This window comes from Rana temporaria, chromosome 2 (genome assembly GCF_905171775.1).
Source record: "Rana temporaria chromosome 2, aRanTem1.1, whole genome shotgun sequence".
Taxonomy (NCBI): domain Eukaryota; kingdom Metazoa; phylum Chordata; class Amphibia; order Anura; family Ranidae; genus Rana; species Rana temporaria.
Window position 1 is genome coordinate 535,693,417 of NC_053490.1, and position 15,714 is coordinate 535,709,130.

Sequence of the window (15,714 nt, forward strand, 5' to 3'; positions counted from 1 at the left end):
AAAACTTGGTGGAACGTAACCGCGCTTTGCTAGAGCATTGTGAAAAAACGATGGTGTGTAGGCAACGTCGTTTTTGAAAATGAAGTTTCAAAAAACGTTGTTTTATTTCATGATTTAATACGTCATTTTTTTCCATCGCAAAAAACGACCGTCTGTACGCGGCATAAGTCTTGACAGGCTGTGAGGCGGAAGGCGGCAGCCAGCACTGAATCACAGGGTTTCACGCATTGCACCAGTGTGCAACCGAGACTTTAACTACTTGCCGACCGCCCACCGTCGTTCTACGTCGGCACTTTAAAGATGAATATCTCGGTAACGGCAGCAGCTGCTGCCACAACCGAGATATTCATCTCTTCAGTGGGCGGTCCGGTACACGATAACGGCGGTCTCCGTGGCGGATTCGCCCCGAGATCGCCGTTATCGGTGGCGGGAGAGGGGCCCCGCTCTCCCGCGCCCTCGGCCGCTTACCGGAGCCGTCGGTAGCGGCGGAGGAGATCGGGACCGTTCGGCAGCTGTGAGGGGTTGCGAGTGAAGGAAAAATCTCCTTCACCCGTCCCCATAGCTCTGCTGGGCGGAAGTGACGTCAAAACGTCAGTCCCGCCCAGGACATTTTTGTCATTTGAAAAAATTACATTTTCAATTTTTTTTTTTTTTTTTTTCTTGCATTTTAGTCTAAATATGAGATGTGACGTCTTTTTGACCCCAGATCTCATATTTAAGAGGACCTGTCATGCTTTTTTCTATTACAAGGGATGTTTACATTCCTTATAATAGGAATAAAAGTGATAATTTTTTTTTTTTTTTTTATTTCAGTGTTAAAAATTGTAAAATAAATAAAAATAAATCCGAAAACCAAAAAATATATATTTTTTTAAAGCGCCCCGTCCCGACGAGCTCGCGCACAGAAGCGAACGCATATGCGAGTAGCGCCCGCATATGAAAACGGTGTTCAAACCACACAAGTGAGGTATCGCCGCGATCGTTAGAGCGAGAGCAATAATTCTAGCCCTAGACCTCCTCTGTAACTCAAAAAATGCAACCTGTAGAATTTTTTTAAACGTCGCCTATCGAGATTTTTAAGGGTAAACGTTTGACGTCATGCCACGAGCGGGCGCAATTTTTAAGCGTGACATGTTGGGTATCATTTTACTCGGCGTAACATTATCTTTCACAATATATAAAAAAATTGGGCCAAATTTATTGTGGTCTTATTTTTTTTATTTAAAAAAAGTGAATTTTTTCCAAAAAAAGTGCGCTTGTAAGACCGCTGCGCAAATACGGTGTGACAAAAAGTATTGCAATGGCTGCCATTTTATTCTCTAGGGTGTTAGAAAAAATAAATATAATGTTTGGGGGTTTTAAGTAATTTTATAGCAAAAAAAAATGTTTTAGTCTCCTAAACACCGACTCTGAAAAACAGGCCCGGGGCTAAAGTGGTTAATGGCATTTTAGTCATAACTGGTTTTTCCCCCTGACATATTTTTTATACTTTTGATCATGAAGTGCTTTGTATGTATTGTGTGGGTAACAATTGTTTTCCTGTGAGCATATAAAAGGAAACATTTGGAGTTTATTTATAAACAGGATGGGAAAAAAAAAATATATATAAATAATAATACATACATATATCATTTATAAAAATATATATATATATAAATAAATAAATAATAATACATAAATACATATATATCATTTATAAAAATATATATCTTTATCCTGGAGAAGGGTTGCTCCTTTGTATACACATAGAGATGAAATGTAGCCGGTAATGACGGTGTCTCTGGTCGGTGAGATGTGATCTGTAGATTGGGATATGAGAAGTGCGATGTGATGGAGAAGATGACAGGTGGAAGATACAAAGTGACAACACGGTCATCAGACCGCCGCAAAACGAAACCGCGGGAAAATCTGCCGCTGTTTATTGGTTGAAAGTGAAACATAGGCGGGACGTGGGATGGCAAATTGAACTCCATCCACGGAGCGATCTCCCGGAGCAGCATGGAGTTCCTGTACACCCTTCTCCTAGGAGGTGAGTGATGAGACGGGGGGCGGTAATACCGGGGAGAGCTGGGATGGGACATCCGACCGTCCTGTCCGGACAATGTACACCGGAGACCCCGATCTACCGGACATCTCATCATACGTGTATGACGTCACACATCTCACTGTCCGGCAAATACCAAACCCGAGCCCCGATCTCCCCCCACCTGTGTGCAATGCCTGCCCTTCTCCCCCCCCCACCTGTGTGCAATACCTGCCCTTCTCCCCCCCCCCCTGTGTGCAATACCTGCCCTTCTCCCCCCCCACCTGTGTGCAATACCTGCCCTTCTCCCCCCCCCCCACCTGTGTGCCATACCTGCCCTTCTCCTCCCCCCCACCTGTGTGCAATACCTGCCCTTCTCCTCCCCCACCTGTGTGCAATACCTGCCCTTCTCCCCCCCCCACCTGTGTGCAATACCTGCCCTTCTCCCCCCCCCCCACCTGTGTGCCATACCTGCCCTTCTCCTCCCCCCCACCTGTGTGCAATACCTGCCCTTCTCCTCTCCCCACCTGTGTGCAATACCTGCCCTTCTCCTCCCCCCCACCTGTGTGCAATACCTGCCCTTCTCCCCCCCCACCTGTGTGCAATACCTGCCCTTCTCCCCCCCCCCACCTGTGTGCAATACCTGCCCTTCTCCCCCCCCCCACCTGTGTGCCATACCTGCCCTTCTCCTCCCCCCACTCACCTGTGTGCCGTACCTGCTCTCCTCCCTCCCCCCTCACCTGTGTGCCGTACCTGCTCTCCTCCCTCCCCCACCTGTGTGCAATACCTGCTCTCCTCCCTCCCCCACCTGTGTGCAATACCTGCTCTCCTCCCTCCCCCCCCCCCTGTGTGCAATACCTGCCCTTCTCCCCCCCCCCACCTGTGTGCAATACCTGCCCTTCTCCTCCCCCCACCTGTGTGCAATACCTGCCCTTCTCCTCCCCCCACCTGTGTGCAATACCTGCCCTTCTCCTCCCCCCACCTGTGTGCAATACCTGCCCTTCTCCCCCCCCACCTGTGTGCAGTACCTGCTCTCCTCCCTCCCCCCTCAACTGTGTGCAATACCTGCTCTCCTCCCTCACCTGTGTGCAATACCTGCCCTTCTCCCCCCCCCCCCCTGTGTGCAGTACCTGCTCTCCTCCCTCCCCCCTCAACTGTGTGCAATACCTGCTCTCCTCCCTCACCTGTGTGCAATACCTGCCCTTCTCCCCCCCACCTGTGTGCAGTACCTGCTCTCCTCCCTCCCCCCTCAACTGTGTGCAATACCTGCTCTCCTCCCTCACCTGTGTGCAATACCTGCCCTTCTCCCCCCCACCTGTGTGCAATACCTGCCCTTCTCCCCCCCCACCTGTGTGCAATACCTGCCCTTCTCCTCTCCCCACCTGTGTGCAATACCTGCCCTTCTCCTCCCTCCCCCTCACCTGTGTGCAATACCTGCCCTTCTCCTCCCCCACCTGTGTGCAATACCTGCCCTTCTCCTCCACTCACCTGTGTGCCATACCTGCCCTTCTCCTCCCCCCCACCTGTGTGCAATACCTGCCCTTCTCCTCCCCCCACGTGTGTGCAATACCTGCCCTTCTCCTCCCCCACGTGTGTGCAATACCCGCCCTTCTCCTCCCCCCACCTGTGTGCAATACCTGCTCTCCTTCCCCCCCCACCTGTGTGCAATACCTGCCCTTCTCCCCCCCCCACCTGTGTGCAATACCTGCCCTTCTCCTCCCCCCCCCCACCTGTGTGCAATACCTGCCCTTCTCCTCCCCCCACCTGTGTGCAATACCTGCCCTTCTCCTCCACTCACCTGTGTGCCATACCTGCCCTTCTCCTCCCCCCACTCACCTGTGTGCCGTACCTGCTCTCCTCCCTCCCTCCTCACCTGTGTGCAATACCTGCCCTTCTCCTCCCCCCACCTGTGTGCAATACCTGCCCTTCTCCTCCCCCCACCTGTGTGCAATACCTGCCCTTCTCCCCCCACCTGTGTGCAATACCTGCCCTTCTCCCCCTCACCTGTGTGCAATACCTGCCCTTCTCCTCCCCCCACCTGTGTGCAATACCTGCCCTTCTCCTCCCCCACCTGTGTGCAATACCTGCCCTTCGCCTCCCCCCACCTGTGTGCAATACCTGCCCTTCTCCTCCCTCCCACCTGTGTGCAATACCTGCCCTTCTCCTCCCTCCCACCTGTGTGCAATACCTGCCCTTCTCCCCCCCCTCACCTGTGTGCAATACCTGCCCTTCTCCTCCCCCCACCTGTGTGCAATACCTGCCCTTCTCCTCCCCCCACCTGTGTGCAATACCTGCCCTTCTCCTCCACTCACCTGTGTGCCATACCTGCCCTTCTCCTCCCCCACCTGTGTGCCATACCTGCCCTTCTCCTCCCCCCACTCACCTGTGTGCCGTACCTGCTCTCCTCCCTCCCTCCTCACCTGTGTGCAATACCTGCCCTTCTCCTCTCCCCACCTATGTGCATTCCCTTATCTCCTCCCTCCTTATTATTAAAAAAAAATGCAATAAAACTATCCCCCATTGTTGTAAACGCTATAAATTTTGCGCAAACCAAATCGATATTTTTTACCAAAAATAGGTAGAAGAATACGTATAGGTCTAAACTGAGGGAAAAAAAAACGTTTTTTTAAAAAAAAAAAAATTGGGGGATATTTGTTATAGCAAAAAGTAAATAATATTGCATTTTTTTTCAAAATTTACGCTCTATTTTTGTTTATAGCGCAAAAAATAAAAACCGCAGAGGTGATCAAACACCACCAAAAGAAAGCTCTATTTGTGGGGAAAAAAGGACGCCAATTTTGTTTGGGAGCCACGTCGCACGACCGCGCAATTGTCAGTTAAAGCGACGCAGTGCCGAATCGCAAAAACTGGTCAGGTCCTTTACCTGCATTTTGGTCCGGGTCTTAAGTGGTTAATGGCTTTCTTCTTTGCTTCACGCTGACAGCATGAGGAGAATAAAAGCCGATAACCGGCTTTTACTTCTATGATCAGCCGTCATTGGCCGACAATTTGTTTGGTAACATTTTATATAGGTGCAGTGTGGCACAACCGCGCAATTGTCATTTCAAAGTGCGATGGCGCTGAAATCTGAAAATTGGCCTGGGCAGGAAGGGGGTGAAAGTGGCCACTAAGCAAGTGGTTAACCACTGCAGCCCCAGAAAAAATGTACCCCCTTTCTGACCAGAGAACTTTTTGCGATTCGACACTGCGTCACTTTAACCCCTTCCCGACCTCCTCATGTACATTTACGTCGGCAGAATGGCACGGACAGGCACATCCACGTACCTGTACGTCCTCTGCTAGACGTGGGTGGGGGGTCCGATCGGGACCCCCCCGCTACATGCGGCGGTAGGTAAGCCTCGGGGAGCGATCCGGGACGACGGCGCGGCTATTTGTTTTCAGCCGCTCCGTCGCGATCGCTCCCCGGAGCTGAAGAACGGGGAGAGCCGTGTGTAAACACGACTTCCCCGTGCTTCACTGTGTCGGCGCATCGATCGCGTCATTCCCTTTATAGGGAGACTCGATCGATGACGTCATTCCTACAGCCACACCCCCCTACACTAGTAAACACACACACAGTGATCCCTAAATGTTACAGCGCCCCCTGTGGTTAACTCCCAAACTGCAACTGTCATTTTCACAATAAACAATGCAATTTAAATGCATTTTTTGCTGTGAAAATGACAATGGTCCCAAAAATGTGTCAAAATTGTCCGAAGTGTCCGCCATAATGTCGCAGTCACGAAAAAAATCGCTGATCGTCGCCATTACTAGTAAAAAAAATAAAAAAAATAAAAATGCAAAAAAACTATCCCCTATTTTGTAAACGCTATAAATTTTGCGCAAACCAACCGATAAACGATTATTGCGATTTTTTTTTTTTACCAAAAATAGGTAGAAGAATACGTATCGGCCTAAACTGAGGAAAATTTTTTTTTTTATATATGTTTTTATTTTTATATATGTTTTTGGGGGATATTTATTACAGCAAAAAGTAAAAAATATTGCATTTTTTTTTTAAATTGTCGCTCTATTTTTGTTTATAGCGCAAAAAATAAAAACCGCAGAGGTGATCAAATACCACCAAAAGAAAGCTCTATTTGTGGGGGAAAAAGGACGCCAATTTTGTTTGGGAGCCACGTCGCACGACCGCGCAATTGTCTGTTAAAGCGACGCAGTCCCGAACTGTAAAAACCCCTTGGGTCTTTAGCCAGCATATTGGTCCGGGGCTTAAGTGGTTAACTGACAATTGCGCAGTCGTGCGCCATTGTACCCAAACAAAATTTTACGTCCTCTTCTCCTTTTTTATTTTTATTTTTTAAATAGAGATTTATTTTGGTGGTATTTGATCACCTCTGCGGTTTTTATTTTTTGCCTTTTAAACAAAAAAAGAGCAAACATTTTGAAGAAAAAAAAAGCATTTTTTTTTTTGCTATAATAAACCCCCCCCCCCCCCCCAAAAAAAAATAATAAATATATATATTATAAAACAAATGAAAAAATCGCAATAAGCGTTTGATTGGTATAGCGTCAAAAAAATTGGTGGAAAGATGTATGGCTTTTTTTTTTTTTTTACTAATAATGGCGGCGATCTGTGATAAAAATATGGCCTGGATTCACAAAGCACTTACGCCTACGTATCTCGAGATACGCCGCGTAAGTGCAAATATGCGCCATCGTATCTATGCTCCGGACTCTGAAACCAAGATACGCTTGAAAATAGGCTTCATCCGACCGGCGTAACTTGCCTATGCCGGCGTATCGTGGGCGCAAATTTACGCTGAACGTAAGTGGCGCTCCCATTGATTTCCTATTCAAATATGGAAATGAGGGAGATATGTCGATTCACGAACATACTTGCGCCCGGCGCTTAATATACGCGGTTTGCGTAAGTCGTACGTCCGGCGTAAAGTTATTCCCCATATAGGAGGCACAACCCATGCAAAGGTATGGACCAGGGAACACAAGCTGTCGTATCTTTTGTCGTTTACGCTGTACGTGAATAGGGCTGGGCGTAGGTTACGTTCACGTCGTAGGCAGTGATCCGTCGTATCTTAGGGAGTAGTTCCGACTTGATTCTAAACATGCGCACTAGGTTGCGTCCACGGGACGGCGCATGCGCCGTTCATTATACGTATCGGTCTGAGACTCATCCCATCATTTGCATGGGGTCACGCCTCATTTGCGTGGCTCACGCCCTCTTCCACTTACGACGACTTACGCCTAAGAAACCCAGCGCAGATTTGGCAGCACTGGTATTGTGAATCCAGTGCTTGCCTCTCTGCGCTACGTCGGCGTAGCGTAAAGGCGATACACTACGGCGGCATAAATATGCGTTGATGTATGTGAATCCGGGCCTATATATATATATATATATATATATATATATATATATATATATATATATCACAGATCGCCGCCATTACTAGTAAAAAAAAATTGGCATACATCTATTCACCAATTTTTTAGACGCTATAACTTTTGAGCAAACCAATCAATATACGCTTATTGCGTTTTTTTTTTTTTTTACCAAAAATATGTAGAGTATAATATATCGGCCTAAACCGAGGGGAAAAAAATTGTATATATATATATATATATATATATATATATATATATATATATATATATATATATATATATATATATATATATATATATATATATATATAATGATGCTATTTTAGGACCATTGTCATACAGCGATCAGTGCTATAAAAATGCACTGATTACTGTGTAAATGACACTGGCAGGTAAGGGGTTATTCACTAAGGGGCGAGAAAGGGGTTAAGTGTGTCCTAGGGAGTGATTCTAACTGTGGGCGGGGGGGGGCCGGGCTATGAGTGACACGGCAGTGATCACTGCTCCCTATCACAGGGAGAAGTAGATCTCCGTCATGTCACTAAGAAGAACAGGGAAATGCCTTGTTTACAAAGACATCTCCCCTGTTCTGCAGCTCTGTGGCACAATCGCGGGCACCTGGTAGACATTGAGTCAACGGGACCCGCGGTCATACTCGCGGCGGGCGGGACTTAAAGGAAAGGTACAGGTACGTCCATATGCGCAGCCGTGCCATTCTGCCAACGTAAATAGTCGTGCAACGGTCTGCAATCGGTTTTAAGCAATGGGGTAGATTCAGAGAGCAATTGCGTCTGCGTAACCATAGTTACGCAGCGCAATTGCTTACTTGCGCCGGCGTATCGACTGCTCCTGATTCAGGAACCTCGATACGCCGACTGCAGCCTAAGATATGCGTGGCATAAGGCTCTTATGCCGTCATATCTTAGGCTGCATTCTTACGCAGGCCGCTAGGTGGCGTTCCCGTAGTGGTCAGCGTAGAGTATGCCAATTGCATACTAACGCCGATTCACAACCGTACGCGCGCCCTGCGTACGCAGTTTACGTCGTTTGCATACGTCGGTTTTTGCGTAAGGCTGCCCCTGCTATTTGCAGGGGCAGCCAATGCTACGTATACCCGTCGTTCCCGCGTCGCGTTTTTGAAAAATTACGTCGTTTGCGTAAGTGAATCGTGAATGGCGCTGGACGCCATTCACGTTCACTTTGAAGCAAATGACGTCCTTACGACGTCATTTACTGCAATGCACGTCGGGAAAGTTTCCCGACGGAGCATGCGCACTACGTTCGGCGCGGGAACGCGCCTAATTTAAATGAACCACTCTTACGCCAGCCATTTTTCAGGAGCACCCACGCAATTTACGGAGCTACGGCTCCGTGAATCAAGCGTATCGCTGGAAATTTACGGAGGCACAGCGGCAAAACGGTGCGCTGCGCCTCTGTAAGAAATGGGCAAATGTACCTGAATCTACCCCAATGGCATCAGGCTCCACTGTTTTTTTGGGGGGAATCCTATTCTGAGCACCGCACAGTAGATCACTGCCTGGCACAGCGCCATACATTGGCATAATAACCTGAACTGTAGGGAAAATAGGAAGTGTTGGTATTGTGTTATGATGTAGAATAGTAACATTGTTTCATGTTATGTTTGTTTTCTTTTTTTCTCCTCTATTCTGCTCACATAAGGGATATTACAGGTCCGTTTAAATATGTTATTATTGAACATTTGTCTTAAATTGTGTTTCTTTTTTTTTTTAATAGTTTCTGATTCAGTTTTTGGCATCATAACACCACTATTGGCTGTGGTGATTATCTTCCTTCTGTGGTGGGTGAGTAGGAATTTCATATTTCTTCTATATAGTATTGCTGTAGTCATATTTCTCTGCAGCAGGTTGTTGCTGGAGGGGAAGCTGTACCTGAGGACCTGCAGTGCCAGGATCTCCCTGCTTCTCCTTCCTTCCGATGATAAAAAAAAAAAAAAAAACTCAATATACCCTTCTGCACTATAAACAAAAACATTGCTTTAACCACTTCATTACTGGGCACTTAAACCCCCTTCGTGCCCAGACCAATTTTCAGCGCTGACGCATTTTGAATGACAATTGCGCGGTCATACAACACTGTACCCAAATTATATTTTTATCATTTTTTTCCCACAAATAGAGCTTTCTTTTGGTGGTATTTGATCATCTCTGCGATTTAGATTTTTTGCGCTATAAACAAAAAGACAGAAAATTTTGAAAAAAAAAAAAAACACAATATTTTTTACTTTTTGTTATAATAATATCCCATTTTTTTTTTTTTTTAATAAAAATTTCCCTCGGTTTAGGGCGATACGTATTCTTCTACATATTTTTGTTAAAAAAAAAAAAATCACAATAAGCGTTTATTGATTGGTTTGCGCAAAAGTTATAGCACCTACAAAATAGGGGATAGATTTATGATTTTTTTTATTTTTATTTTTTTTTACTAGTAATGGCGGCGATCTGCGATTTTTTTTTTATTTTTTTTTGTCAGGCCTGCGATATTGCGGCGGACATATCGGACACGTTTGACACAATTTTGGGACCATTCACATTAATACAGCGATCAGTGCTATAAATATGCACTAATTACTGTATAAATGTGACTGGCAGTGAAGGGGTTAACACTAGGGGGTGAGGAAGGGGTTAAATGTGTTCCCTCATAGTGTTCTTACTGTGTGGGGGGAGGGGACTGACTGGGGGAGGTGACCGATGCTGTGTCCCTATGTAAAGGGACACAGATCGGTCTCCTCTCTCCCTGACAGCACGTGGAGCTCTGTGTTTACACCCCATCATTACACACAGAGCTCCACGTCACTGCTGTCACTGCCGATCGCCGGTGTCTGGCGGAAATCATGACCGCCAGGCACACGCATCGGCTCTCTAGCGATGCACCGGGCACGTTGTTTCCCCGCTGCGCGTCCCCATCGGCGCGCACGGGGAATGACAACAAGAGGACGTCCACTTGGCACTTGAGAGCCGCGCTGTGGATGTCTTTCGTCCATAGTGCGGATCCCAAGTGATTAAATTGTTGATTTTATATAGAGTTCCACCCAAAAGTGGAACTTCTGCTTTAAGCACTCCTCGCCCCCTTACATGCCACATTTGGCATGTCATTTTTTTTGGAGGGGGAGTGGGACTTCCTATCCCACTTCTTCCTTCTGCCTAGGTGACCCCTCCTTTCCACCTAGGAGGCCCCTCCCTCTGGGCAATCTCCTGGGACACGTTACAGGTCCCTGATCGCCTGTCCACTTTAACCACTTAAGGACTGGACCAATATGCTGCTAAATGCCCAAAGGCGTTTTTACAATTCGGCACTGCGTCGCTTTAACAGACAATTGCGCGGTCGTGCGACGTGGCTCCCAAGCAAAATTGGCGTCCTTTTTTCACCACAAATAGAGCTTTCTTTTGGTGGTATTTGATCACCTCTGCGGTTTTTATTTTTTGCGCTATAAACAAAAATAGAGCGACAATTTTGAAAAAAATGCAATATTTTTTACTTTTTGCTATAATAAATATCCCCCAAAAAAATATATATATATAAAAAAAAATTTCCTCAGTTTAGGCCGATACTATTTTTGGTAAAAAAAAATCGCATCGCAATAAGCGTTTATCGATTGGTTTGCGCAAAATTTATAGAGTTTACAAAATAGGGGATATTTTTATTGCATTTTTATTAATTATTTTTTTTTTTTTTTAATACTAATGGCGGCGATCAGCGTTTTTTTTTCGTGACTGCGACATTATGGCGGACACTTCGGACAATTTTGACACATTTTTGGGACCATTGTCATTTTCACAGAAAAAAATGCATTTAAATTGCATTGTTTATTCTGAAAATGACAGTTGCAGTTTGGGAGTTAACCACAGGGGGCGCTGTAGGAGTTAGTGTTCACCTAGTGTGTGTTTACAACTGTAGGGGGGTGTGGCTGTAGGTCTGACGTCATTGATCGAGTCTCCCTATAAAAGGGATCACATGAACGATACGCCGCCACAGTGAAGCCGTGTTTACATACGGCTCTCCCCATTCTTCAGCTCCGGGGAGCGATCGCGACGCCATGCCGTCGTCCTGGATCGCTCCCCGCGGGAATCCGACTGCCGACTGCCGCATGTAGCAGGGGGGGGGGTCCCGATTGGACCCCCGACCAGGCAGGAACGTACAGGTACGCCAATGTGCCTGTACGTGCCATTCTGCCGACGTACATATACATGCGGCGGTCGGGAAGTGGTTAAGAGCGCAGCGCCTATTGCGAATGCTCAGTGCGTGTCCGGCCGCGAAGCCGAAAGCTGTCACGGCCGGGTGCCCAGAGTGGCAATGGAGGCGCCGGCAGACCCCCCCCCAGGGGTTTGTCCATGACAGTCCAGGCTCACAGGAAGTGGGTTGAGTGACAGCCACAAGAAGACTGATGGCTAGTGGTGGAAAAGCAGTACTGCAGGCGATAGCTCAGTATTGAACACCTTCATCCTGCACACTGCAACCTATTCATCACTATAAGTAGAACTGTACTCATGTCAGCCTCCGAAATTGCTCAAAAAGACTGAAAAAAACCATAGTCATAAGACTGTAAATGACCCAGTGGGGGGGGGGGGGTTACAGTAATCTGCATAAGCCACTGATATGCAGTTGTTTAAATTTCTCTTTTTTTTATATTTACAGGTGAATTGCAAAAAGAAAAAGGCTCTTCCTCTGAGTATCATGGAGGTTGGATATGGACAACCCATCCACAGAGTCCACCACCGCCACCAGTGAGAACCGATCCATGCCTAGAGCGGAGGATGGGACTGTGGCCGGCACTGGGATTGGATCCTTCTATTCCGGTTCAAGAGAAAGAAGCCACTCAGCACATACAGATCCTCTTTAGAAGTCACCCCGGTCCCCTCATCCCTGTTAAATACTTACCATGCCAGCTGGGGATGTGCAATATTACCGTCTACTTTTTAAAAAAAAATATATGAATATTTATTCTTTTAATTTTACTTTTTGTATGCACGAATAGGTCAAGCCAGACTTTACCATGTATCTAAAGCCAAACATTTGTTAGATTTGGATGGGACATCACCACTCGGATATTCTTGCCAGCTGCCCCCACCCGGGGTGATTATATTTTCTAGCTGTGTCCCCACTGGGGTGATTATATGTCCTGGTGCTCATTCCCAAAAAAGTGATGGGAGAATATATACTGTCTCGGGGGCAACGCCGCAGCCGCCCCCGAGACTCTGGAGGGACGATTTTTCATTGCCCTCTATGGAGATGGTTCACATCTCCACGCTGAACGCCGTACGCCTGCCGCCTGAAAACAAGTCCCGGACCTTTTTTTCAGGCGGCGTTCGGCATAGGAGATGTGAACCATCTCCATAGAGGGGGTGAAGGCTGCATTCACAATCGCGGCGTTTTGTCGCCGCAAATCGCGGTACAAAACGCTGCAATTTGTCGCCGCAATTTTGTACGCCTAGGTGTGAATGCAGCCTTACACTGCATTCACACCTCGGCGACAAGTAACGCCGCGTACGCGGCGTATTTTGCCGCGATTAGGTTACTTTTTTTTTCACAAAGAATTGCCATTGATGTCTATGGCCGAACGCCAATGTTGCCTGAAAAAAAGGGTCCGGAACTTGTTTTCAGGCGACAGGCGTATGGCGTTTATGAGATGTGAACCATCTCCATAGACATCAATGGCAATTCTCTCCTCCAGCGGCACGAGCGTCGGGCGTTTTGTCGCCAAGGTGTGAATGGAGCCTCAAACTTCAGCAGCGCGACTTGCAAAAAGCTTCTGTAATAGAAGTCAATTCAAGTTGCCAGAAGTTTGTAGAAGACTTCTTCTCTCTCCTGGGCAGCCTGCCAAGTTTTGAGAAAAGATATACAATGCTGCTACTTATCAATGAACCATTTAAAGGCTAAATTTTTTTTGACACTTGATGTATTTTCTGCTAGAAAATTACTTGGAACCCCCAAACATTATATATATATATATATAATATTTTAGCAGAGACCCTAGGAAATAAAATAGCGATTGCTGCAATATTTAATGTTACACGGTATTTGCGCAGCAGTCTTTCAAACACTTTTCTTTATCGTTACATCACGGGACACAGAGCGGCATTCATTACTATATGGGGTTATATGGAGTACCTTCAGGTGTAGACACTGGCAATCTTCAAACAGGAAATGCCCCTCCCTATATAACCCCCTCCCATAGGAGGAGTACCTCAGTTTTTTCGCCAGTGTCTTAGGTGTTAGTCATGGTTTAGCTTGCCTCCGCATCCTTGGGATTAGGTGAGCTAACCGGTTCTGTCCAAAAAAGCCTCAGCGCTAAAGTGGTCAGTAACCGGACCCCAAACCCTTGGGGTATAGCCCATAATGCTTTCTTTTTAAGAGAGCTGGACCCTGGGCCCAGAACTTAGAAAACCTTTGGGCGCCTAATGTTTTCTGTTTGCCAGGGTGCTGTATGGGTCCAGGACAGTGGATCCTTCATGGAAGAAGAAGGTTCCCAGGGCCTGAAGGTCTAGACATCCCCACGGAGATGGGGGAAGATTGGGCCTCTTGCTTTGCAAAGTCCTGCGGCATGGAGCAGGTAAGTAAGGGGAAAACTTGCGGAACTTGGCTCTTAGCAAGTTTTTTCTGGGAGGTCACAGGGGACATGCCTAAGGTTATGCATTGCATCTGGCAAACCAGTCACATATCATGAAGATAGGATGGCTCTATATGTTATTATTCCCCATAAGATGTGACCTCCCTTGTAGTGTTGGAAAAGCTGTGAGTGGGGCCTTTTTGTGTACAAATGTATGTGTGTGTCAGAGAGCTATGCTTACCTGCAAGCCTCCAGGCGATGCTCTATCCAGTCCTCTTCCTCATGCCTGCAAGGCAGGCAAAACGCTGACCTCCTCGTGTGTTCCAGGCTGCGGCTGCAGGAACAGAGAGGCCCTTCCTCCCAAACCCCCCCCCCCCGTCGGCGGGCGCGCGCGCGTGCACATGTTTATAGGCGCATTTGGCGCCGTTTTAGCTGGGGGGGGAAGGGCGGGTCAGTGGTTTAAGGAAGGGGCGGCCCTTCCTTAGATGCCACAGCTCATTCAATACTATGGTTTGAGGGAGGAAGGACTGGAGTGAAGCACGGGGCGCCGAGGACACACAGTGGCCAGAAAGAATACTACAGTCTTCAGAAGATTGTGGTTTAGCCTAGGAATAGGCTGTTTTTCTTTTCCATCTCATAGTCTTTTCTTTGGCAATACTACTCAGGGGGATAGAATGTTTTTTCTTGCCTAGATTTGAAAAAAAAAAAAAAAAAAAGAAGTTTTTCTTTGGAAAAAAAAAAAAAAAAAAAGTGTCATCTGGGGTAGAGGAAACATTTTTTATCCCCCAAACAGGTGTTTGGGCATTTAACTATTTATAAGTCCCAGGTACCAATAAGTAGCAGGTGTACCTCGGTATTGTACCATGGCATCAAAGAACAAGTCAGAGGGTACAAAAGGTGGGGATTCCCCCACAGAGTCTGAGGTCTCGGACAGAGCTATGCCGCTGCTTTCCCCACAGGGAGCCTTTGGGCCATCGGGATCTGGGGCTGGAGCTGACGCGAGTCAACCCAATCCTAGGATGGTCACGGAGGAGGTGTTACTCACCTCTTTAAATGAGATGCAGAAAAGCATGGGAAAAATGATAGCCGCAGCTATGCGGGGTAGTAAGCGGAATAGGTCTCCGTCACCCGTGCGCGGACCCTCGGAAGAGGAGGTCCTTTCCTCTGGGGAATTGGACGACCTCTTGGACAAGGACCAAGTAGGTTCAGGGATCGAGGATCCGGATACAGAGGAGTCTGGGGCAGTCTCCCTGAGGGAGAGCTGGTGGATTCAAGGCTTGACGGACTTGGTCCATAAGGCATTCAACCTGCCTGTACCAGATCTCCAGGTATCGACGGTTTCAGCTTTGGGCTCACTGAGGGCGCCTCAAAGCAGTGCTGTGTTTCCGATCCATCCTTTATTGGAGGGAGTCTTGTTCCAAGATTGGAACAAGCCAGACAAGGTTTTCTTACCACCTAAAAAAATTTCGGTCTTATATCCTATGGAAGAAAAGTTTTCCAAGAGATGGGCTACTCCTGCAGTAGACGCAGCCATCTCATGTGTTAACAAGTTGTTAACATGCCCTGTAGAAAACATACAGGTTTTCAAAGATCCAGTTGATAAGCGCTTGGAAGCACTACTTAAGAACTCCTTCACTGCTGCAGGGGCAGTAGTACAGCCAGCCGTGGCTGCGATTGGAGTCGCTCAAGCTTTATCGGATCAATTTAAGCAAATGCTTGAACTTATTCCTGCCGAGCAGGCAGA

The 15,714-nt window shown here is 47.1% G+C and overlaps 1 long non-coding RNA gene across 1 annotated transcript; it reads left to right on the top strand.

The window, feature by feature from the left end:
* Positions 1 to 1,929: 1,929 nt before the first annotated feature.
* Positions 1,930 to 12,682, top strand: LOC120928724. Its single transcript, XR_005747308.1, has 3 exons — positions 1,930 to 2,029; positions 9,140 to 9,207; positions 12,059 to 12,682. It is a non-coding gene; the product is annotated as an uncharacterized LOC120928724 (long non-coding RNA).
* Positions 12,683 to 15,714: the final 3,032 nt, after the last annotated feature.